Raw genomic sequence first — 9,335 nt, forward strand, 5'->3', positions numbered from 1 at the left:
TAGACAACTCCTTCTGACCTATCTTCTAAATCTGTAACTTTCTCTTCAACTATGTTCAATTGGTTTCCAAACTCATCCATTACTTTGAAGTTTTAATTTCAGTTATTAAACTTTTCCTTCATAGAGATTCCTTTTTAGCCAGGTGTGGCGGCTCATGCCTGTAATCTCAGCATTTTGGGAGGCCAAGGTTGGAGGACTGCTTGAGACCAGGAGTTCAAAACCAGCCCGGCCAACAGAAAGAGACTCTGTCTCTACAAAAATAAAATAAGTTATTTTTTGTTTCCTTTTCAAATCGGCTGTGATCCAATTTATAATATCTTTACTCATATTTTTTATTGTCTTATGCTTTAAAATACAATTATCATTCTTTATAATAATCTATGTCTGATAATTCCAATTTTCAAAGTCATTGGAGGTCAGTTTATGTCATCTTTTATTTTGCCAGTTCTCATTCAAACTGTGATTAGCATCTTTGACTGTATGCTTTTCATTGTCCTTGAACAATTTTTAGGGTTCCCAGAAGCTCAGGTTCTTTCCTCTATTGAGATTTTGCATTTGCATTTACTAAATTCCTGGGACACTGCTGGTATCAAACCACTTTACATTCAATTCCTAGCAAGGGTGGGCACTAGGTTTATAAAATCAAAGATGCCCTTTTTTTTCTTCATGCCTTCTCCATCTCTTAGCAACAAGACAACTCTCCCTACAACTGTAGAAAGACGGGAAATGGGGAATGGTTGACTTCTGGTTTCCCCTGATTGTGAGGGAAACATTTGCTGTCTTTTCTCTATGTAGAGTGCCTTGGGACTTCACCTCTGCTAGCCTCTCCCCACATCTCAGTTAAGCAGCTGCTTCATCCAGGTCAGGAAATGCTCACAGGGCAAAAGTAAGCTGTGAAGTTTCTGTGCACCTTTCTGTGCTCTTCTTGCCGTCTCCTAGACACTGGCCTTGTCATTCCTCACGATATTTTAGTCCCTATATACTTTAAGAAGTTTTTCATATTTCTTCCAGCATTTTTACCCATTTTCAGGGTGGTTACTAATATGAATAAAAATCGCCCTACTCCCACCTGAAATGAAAGTCCCTCAAATGATCTTTCTTCCTCTCTCCCACTTCTTTTGTGTCCTGGCACGTCTCAATACCAGCAGCTGCCAAAGTCACTGAGCTTCAATGGCTTCAGTTTCCTCAACTATAAAATAGGATTAATGATTTTCATGACCTCACAGAATCATTTTGGAACTCAAAATAACTCAGATAAAAGCTCTCAAACTATAAAGTACCAACTTTATATACATATATGTCACACATCTATATTAATTATATAAATGATAAATACTATATTTATATATATGTATATGAACAACTATTTTAACAGCAGTAATGATAAACATAGTAGGAGATATGTAAACAGAGAGTTTTGTTTTGTTTTGTTTTGTTTTTGAGACAAGATCTTGCTCTATTGCCCAGGATGGAAGGCAGTGGTGTGATCTCGGCTCACTACAACCTCGAACTCTTGGACTCAAGCAATCCTCCCACCTCAGCCTCCTGAGTAGCTGGAACTACGGGGATGTACCAGCTACTAGCCAGGGATGCCTGGCTATTTTTACTTTTGTAGAAATAGGGTCTTGTGGCCGGGCACAGTGGCTCATGTCTGTAATCCCAGCACTTTGGGAGGCCAAGGTGGGCAGATCACTAGGTCAGGAGATGGAGACCATCTTGACTAACATGGTGTGAACCTGGGAGGTAGAGGTTACAGTGAGCCAAGATCACACCACTGCACTCCAGCCTGGTCAACAGAGGGAGATTCCATCTCAAAAGAAAAAAAAAAAAAAGAAATAAAGAAATAGGGTCTTGCTAGGTTTCGGTTTCCCAGGCTAGCCTCAAACTCCTGGCTTCAAGCAGTCCTTCCACCTCAGCTTTGCTGGGATCACAGGCATGAACCATCACACCTGGCCTAATAATTTTTATGGTTACTTCCAGTTCTAAAATTATAAGATTCCATGCCCATGCATAAGTAGCTCCCATCTCTATCTGCTTAACTCTCTGACTGCTGTTCTTATGTTCTCATGTCCATTCAGAATATTTTATCCCTCTTTTGTTTCTGTGTGAATCTACAGATATTTCAAGACCCAGTGCAAGTACATCTTCTATCTTCTGGTTCTCAACTTCGAATGTACTCTGGGCCAGCCAGGGAGCTTAAGAAAATACTGATTCACTGTCTCAAGCTAAAGTAATTAAATTAGAATCTAGCAAAGTCAGGGCAGATTTTTGTTTTGTTTTGTTTTGTTTTTTGACGGAGTCTCTCTCTATCACCCAGACTGGAGTGCAGTGGCGTGATCTTGGCTCACTGCAACCTCCACCTCCTGGGTTCAAGCAATTCTCATGCCTCCACCTACTGAGTAGCTGGGATACAGGCGACCACCACCACGCCTGGCTAATTTTTGTATTTTTAGTAGAGATGGAGTTTCGCCATGTTGGTCAGGCTGGTCTTGAACTCCTGACCTCAAGTGACCTGCCTGCCTCAGCCTCCCAAAGTGGTGGGATTACAGGTGTGAATCTCTGTACCTGGCCAACACAGAAATCTATTATATGTTAGGTACTATGATTAAGCATCCACAGAGGACAGGTGATTGAAAATTTTAATCCTGTACTTCAATAGGACTCTCAAGGAAAAATCATGTGTTTTTGATAACATTCCTCACCGAAATCCTGCTAGCAAATTTATATAGGATGGGATCTAAGATTGGCGCTGGTCAGGACATCAGAGTAGAAAAAGAACTACTTGATGAATGAGCTTTTCAAAATATCCTTAAGTCAAAAGACACCCCAAGAAATGACAGAGGAAGAAAAAGACTGAAAGTACTTTTTGGGGCATTTTGTCTAAAGACTTACGTTAGATGCGGCAAGTCCGAGTATCTACCTTGCAGCAGGGACAGTGAGTCTGCACACCGCTCAGTGATCCCTCAGAAACAAACCAGAGAGGTCACAAAGAGTCAGGATTAGGAAGACGTCAAAAATTTTTCTTGACTGGGTGTGGTGGCTCAAGTCTGTAATCCCAACATCTTTGGGAGGCCGAGGTGGGAGGATGGCCTGAGCGCAGCAGTTCCAGGTTACAGTGAGCCATGATCACACTATTGCCCTCCAGCCCGGGCAACAGAGCAAGACCCTGTCTCTAAAACAAACAAACAAAAATGGTTTCTTACTATTTCAAATTCAGCTCGGCCTGTGTCAGCACTGGTTGGGGAGACTGAGGACCCCCAGCCTGAAACTGCGGTTAGTGCATTTATGAGCCCCCGGGGGTAAAGAAGCACTGAAGTAGGCTTTTATTTAATATGAATTTCCTATCTATCTATCTATCTATCTATCTATCTATCTATCTATTTTTTTGAGACAGAGTTTCACTCTTGTTGCCCAGGCTGGAGTGCAATGGCACCATCTTGGCTCACTGCAACCTCTGCCTCCCAGGTTCAAGCGATTCTCTTGCCTCAGCCTCCCCAGTAGCTGGGATTACAGGCATGCGCCACCATGCCTGGCTAATACCGTATTTTTAGTAGAGACGGAGTTTTTCCATGTTGGTCTTGAACTCTCAACCTCAGGTGATCTACCCGCCTCGGCCTTCCAAAGTGCTGGGATTACAGGCATGAGCCACCGTGCCCAACTTCCTCTATATTAAGGATTAAACACTTTGTAAATTGTGAATTATCAATCCTTAGAGTGAGTTTCTGATGAAAGAAAATTACAAAATAATAATACAGTAAAATGAACTTGTGTCTCAATAGTCCAAATCAGCTGTGGAAGCTGAAGCAACTCCATCTTGGATGCTAATCTGCCACGACGACTTCTGATTAACCTTCATTCCGGGAACACCTCTACGATTTCTACTTTCACTTTCACATACTTTCAGTAAATCTTACCCTTAGGCAAACTCCCTATGTATATAAGCCCTGGGCCTGGAGGTAAGCATGGAGTTCCACTATCTTATCTTGCAACCACCTGAGTCATCATTTCTGTTTGTAAGTGCCTATTAAATGTTTCTTTCCCAGAAACTGGATTTGTCAGCCTCTTTCTTTGGCTTCTCAGCTTCCTTGGCCTTTGGGGGTAGATTTGCATAGACTTGCTCACTATGAAACACCAGCTTCCATTACCGTTTATTCAGAGAACCAGCCAATCTTGGTAAATTCTGCTTTAGGATGACAGAGCTAATTGCAAAATATCAGAAAGAGATAAACCATAAATGCTTGCCTACCTTATGTTAGTTTTCCACCCAGAGAACACTGGTGGAAAAAATCGTGGTTCATCTGTAATAAGCACTGTGAGAAGTGCTTACTACAGCAATGACTGGGAAGATTCCAGTCATTGTTAAAGAAAAATAAAACTCATTTATATTAAAGGATATCTCTGTATGTACACAGATGTGTAACAGCAGAGAAAGGAAAAGGCTGGAGAAAAGAGAACAAGAACGTTTGCAAGTGGTTGCCTCTTGTGGGCTGTTACTGTCTTCTATTTCTTTCTTTCTTTTTTTTTGAGACAGAGTCTTGCTCTGTCGCCCAGGCTGGAGTGCACTGGCGCAATCTTGGCTCACTGCAAGCTCCGCCTCCCGGGTTCATGCCATTCTCCTGCCTCAGTCTCCCGAGTAGCTGAGACTACAGGCGCCTGCCACCACGCTCGGCTAATTTTTTTTTTTTTTTTTTTTTGTATTTTTTTTTCAGTAGAAATGGGGTTTCTTCGTGTTGGCCAGAATGATCTCGATCTCTTGACCTCGTGATCCACCCACCTCGGCCTCCGAAAGTGCTGGGATTACAGGCATGAGCCACTGCGCCCAGCCCTGTTTTTCATTTCTTTAGAAGTGTTTCAATCTCAGCTGGGCGCGGTGGCTCACGCCTGTAATCCTAGCACTTTGGGAGGCCAAGGCCAGGGGATCACAAAGTCAGAAGTTTGAGACCAGCCTGACCAACATGGTGAAACCCCATCTCTACTAAAAATACAAAAATTAGCTGGGTGTGGTGGCATGCATCTGTAGTCTCAGCTACTTGGGAGGCTGAGGCAGGAGAATTGCTTGAACCCAGGAAGCAGAGGTTGCAGTGAGCCGAGATGTCTCCACACTGCACTCCAGCCTAGGGGTGACAGGAGAGACTCCATCTCAAAAAAGAAAAGAAAAGAAAAGTTCTTGAATCTTCTGCAAATCTTCATATATGGCTTAGGTGATACAATGAAAGCAACATTCTAAAAGAAAAGTCTAGATGGATTTCAGCAGTTAAGAGCAAAATTATACTTGCCTTTCAGCGTTGATACGAGGAGGCACTCATTCATTCATTCACATGCATTCATTCAAGTCACTCATTGTCAAGCTCATAAGGGGCCAGGCATAATAAGACAAATGCAGTCCCTGGCTTGACGGAGGTCATATCCTAATGGAAAGACAGATGATAAACAGCTGAACAACAACTAACGGCAGATGGTGACCGGTTTGGTAAAGGTGCTCTAACAGAGAGTACCTGGGAAGACCCACTTACACAGAACGGTCGGTTAAAGCCCCCTCAAGCAAGTGAAGTTTCAGCTGGGGCCTGAAGGGTGAGAAAGAGCCAATGGTGCTTGAAGAGCTTTCCAGGAAAAGGAAGAAACAGACTCAGTGAGAGAGCTCCATATGTTCTAGAGAGGAGAAGAAACTCCCGATTTTTGCACAGCTAAGAACAAACATTCTGAGCCTACCAACCTGAGTGGCTGGGCCGGGCTGGGTAAATTCCCAAGGCACCAGAGCAGCAGGGCACTGGGAGAGGTTGACCCTTCCTCCACTGCCTGACCTACCAGAGAAGTTTCTCAGGAGGCTCCAGGGCCACATTCCACGGCCCAAGGGGCCAGGCTGACCCTGATGTGGTAAATATGAAAAAGGGAAAAATTACTCAGGATCTTTGAAAAAATATATTTGAACTACCTTTTCTGGCTGACTCCACGCAGGTCTGCTGTCCTTCCCAAACCAATTCCCAAACTGTCTTTCCATCCCGTTAGCTGTTTTTCCCTTTCCTACTTTCCGGTGTTAAGGGATTAGTAAGCCCTGCAGTGCTTCTCCATGCCAGAACATCATTTTTCATCCCCGAGGGTCCTACACAAACACCTGCGAGGTTGACTCATGAAAGGACAGGAGCCAGGGCTTTCTGGCAGAGGAGTGCAGGAGTGTGGGACAAGGTCATAGTTGTTTTTACTTTCACCAAAGCTATTGCAAGCAGCCTGGTCATCTTCACTCTGGGATGCTGGTTTGTCGCTAACTACGCTATGTGTGTGAAAGCACACAGGAAAGAAGGAGCTCTCAGCGGCTGACCATTTGCATCCTGGGGGCATCTGAGGCTGATTTGCTGATGTAGGACTCCTATTATGAGGTCTGTTCAGCAGGAGGGTCTGATAATTTTTTTTTTTTTTTTTTTTTGAGACAGTTTTGCTCTGTCACCCAGGCTGGAATGCAGTGTCTCGATCTCAGCTCACGGCCACCTCTGCCTCCCGGGTTCAAGCCATTCTCCGGCCTCAGCCTCCCAAGTAGCTGGGACTACAGGCGTGCACCACAACGCCTGGCTAATTTTTCATATTTTTAGTAGAGATGGGGTTTCACTATGTTGGCCAGGCTGGTCTTGAACTCCTGACATCAGGTGATCTGCCTGCCTCAGTCTCCCAACGTGCTGGGATTACAGGCATAAGCCACGTGCCCGGCCAAGAATCATGTAACTAGGGCTACCGCGGTAATATTCGGTTAGCATTTCTCTAAGGTCACTGTTTTATTCTATCAACTTTTGCTTTACTCATCAAATCCCAGAGTTGTCATGTTCTCATAGAAAGCACAAAACTTTCCATGTCAAATATACGTGGGTTCAAATCCTAGAACCTAGGAGTCCCTGATGTTCAGCATTCCGATATCCTTTTGCCTGTTTCAAAATTAAAATGAGAAAATATATGTAAGGTAATTGTATCTATTAGTCAGCCTTTGCTGTGCTAATAGGCCTCAGTTTCAGTGGTTTATGATCTAAGCATTTATTTCTCAGAGTTTTGCAGGCTGGCCTTGGCTGTGCTGGGCTGGGCTCTAGGTGTCTTCTCATTTGGAGAATGAGGCTGAAGGAGCAGCGGCTACGTGGGGTATGATGCTCTCGTGGAATACAGCAGGACAAGAGGACTAGATGAAAGGTGGCCTTGGAACTAGCCTGCTGTCACCTCAGCCTAATCCATTGTCCAAAATAAGTTCCCACGTAGAGGGAAGGAAGGGTGAACGTGTGCTTAATGATAATGCAATTGTCACATTAAGGCCGGGAGCATGTTAGGTGCTTAACAGATGTTAGCCTCCACCCCTTCCCCAATGCCTATAGTAGAATTTAATAAATGAATAGTAATGACCATAAGCCAACTCTGTTGCCGGCCCATGTCTTCGCTTTAATGACAGTCTAAGAGCCTGGATTCACCTTCCTCAGCTTCCTCACCATTCCCAGATCCATTCCTGAATTCCTTATTCCACACCCTTGCCTCACTTTCCTTTACAGGACCTCACTTGGCCTTGTGCTCTGACACCTGGTGATGTCCACATATTTTCCACCTTCATAGTAACCCTAATAAGCCCCAGGACCACATGGCTTCCTGTTCTGGTCCTCCCTGGTCTCCGTTGGCTAGGCTCACTGTGACTTTGTTGATCGAGTATGGCATCAATCACCAACTTTTTTTTATTTTTATTTTTTATTTTACTTTAAGTTCCGGGATACATGTGCAGAATGTACAGGAGTATTACACAGGTATACGTGTGCCATGGTGGTTTGCTGCACCTATTGACCTGTCCTGTAAGTTCCCGCTCCTTGCCCTCGACCCCTCAACAGGCGTGGTGTGTGTTCTTCCCCTCCCTGTGTCCATGTGTTCTCATTGTTCACCTCCCACTTATGAGTGAGAACATGCAGTGTTTTGGTTTTCTGTTCCCATGTTAGTTAGTTGTTTTTTTGTTTTGTTTTGTTTTGTTTTTTTTTGAGACAGAGTTTTGCTCTTGTTGCTCATGCTGGAGTGCAATGGCATGATCTCGGCTCACCGCAACCTCTGCCTTCTGAGTTCAAGCAATTCTCCTGCCTCAGCCTCCTGAGTAGCTGGGACTACAGGCGCCTGCCACCATGCCCGGCTAATTTTTTGAGTGCAGTCATGGTCCCTAGAAGTCCTTCCATAGGAAGGAAGGGGAAAAAAAGAAAGAATGAAATAGATGTGGAAGATACAAGATGGTTTTCAACAATGTCCTTAAGAGGTGCACAGGCCAGATTGAGTGGCTCACACCTGTAATCCTAGTGCTTTGGGAGGCAGAGGTGGGAGGATAGCTTGAGCCCAGGAGTTCAAGTCCTCAGTAAACTCTGATCATGACACTGCACTCCAGCCTGGATGACAGAGCAAGATCCTATCTCAAAAAAAATTTTTTTTAATTAAAAAAAAAGGCACACAGTCCAGTGGATGGGTGGACATACAACAGATATCATCTGCTGATATTAAGAGACACACGTGCAAGTGCATTGGTGAAAGTGCTGTCAACCCAGGGCCGGGCATGGTGGCTCACACCTGTAATCCCAGAACTTTGGGAGGCCGAGGCAGGCGGATCACGAGGTCAGGAGATCGAGAGCATCCTGGCTAACACGGTGAAACCTCATCTCTCCTAAAAATACAGACAATTAGCTGGGCGTGGTTGTGGGCACCTGTAGTCCCAGCTACTCGGGAGGCTGAGGCAGGAGAATGGTGTGAACCCGGGAGGCGGAGCTTGCAGTGAGCCGAGATTGCACCACTGCACTCCAGCCTGGGCAACAGAGCGAGACTCCGTCTCAAAAAAACAAAAGAAAGAAAAGAAAGAGGTGTCAACCTTCACAGGTTTGATTGGCTTGCAAGAAGTTTCCGACCTTCAATTGGCATTAACTCCCAACATTTCAACATTGATCATAAATAGTTAATGATCTAGAATACACACTAATCAAAGATCCATTTGTAGAAATTCTGTGAATCCTTTTGCAAATAGATCGTATTTGTTTCATGTGTATAATTTCCCTAAGTTAGCGCTGTTGTACATTTACATTTTATTTTTATGGCATAGTATTAGCTAGAAATGAGTGCTCTGGGAAGAGGCGGGAGCTCCGTGCCTTTAGGCTGAGTGCTTCTAAGCATCAGTCACGGCATGTGGAATGAATCAATCATCTACTGAACACTTACTTTACACCACCCACTGTGCCAAGTACTGAGGAGCAACATGTACGTGGCCTTGCCCGCATTTCTTATTGTGAGCAACACTTAATTGCTAGCATTAAACCCATTTCACAGAGATTAACTAAGCAGACTGTGAGCTTAAA

This window comes from Chlorocebus sabaeus, chromosome 25 (assembly GCF_047675955.1).
Source record: "Chlorocebus sabaeus isolate Y175 chromosome 25, mChlSab1.0.hap1, whole genome shotgun sequence".
Taxonomy (NCBI): Eukaryota; Metazoa; Chordata; class Mammalia; order Primates; family Cercopithecidae; genus Chlorocebus; species Chlorocebus sabaeus.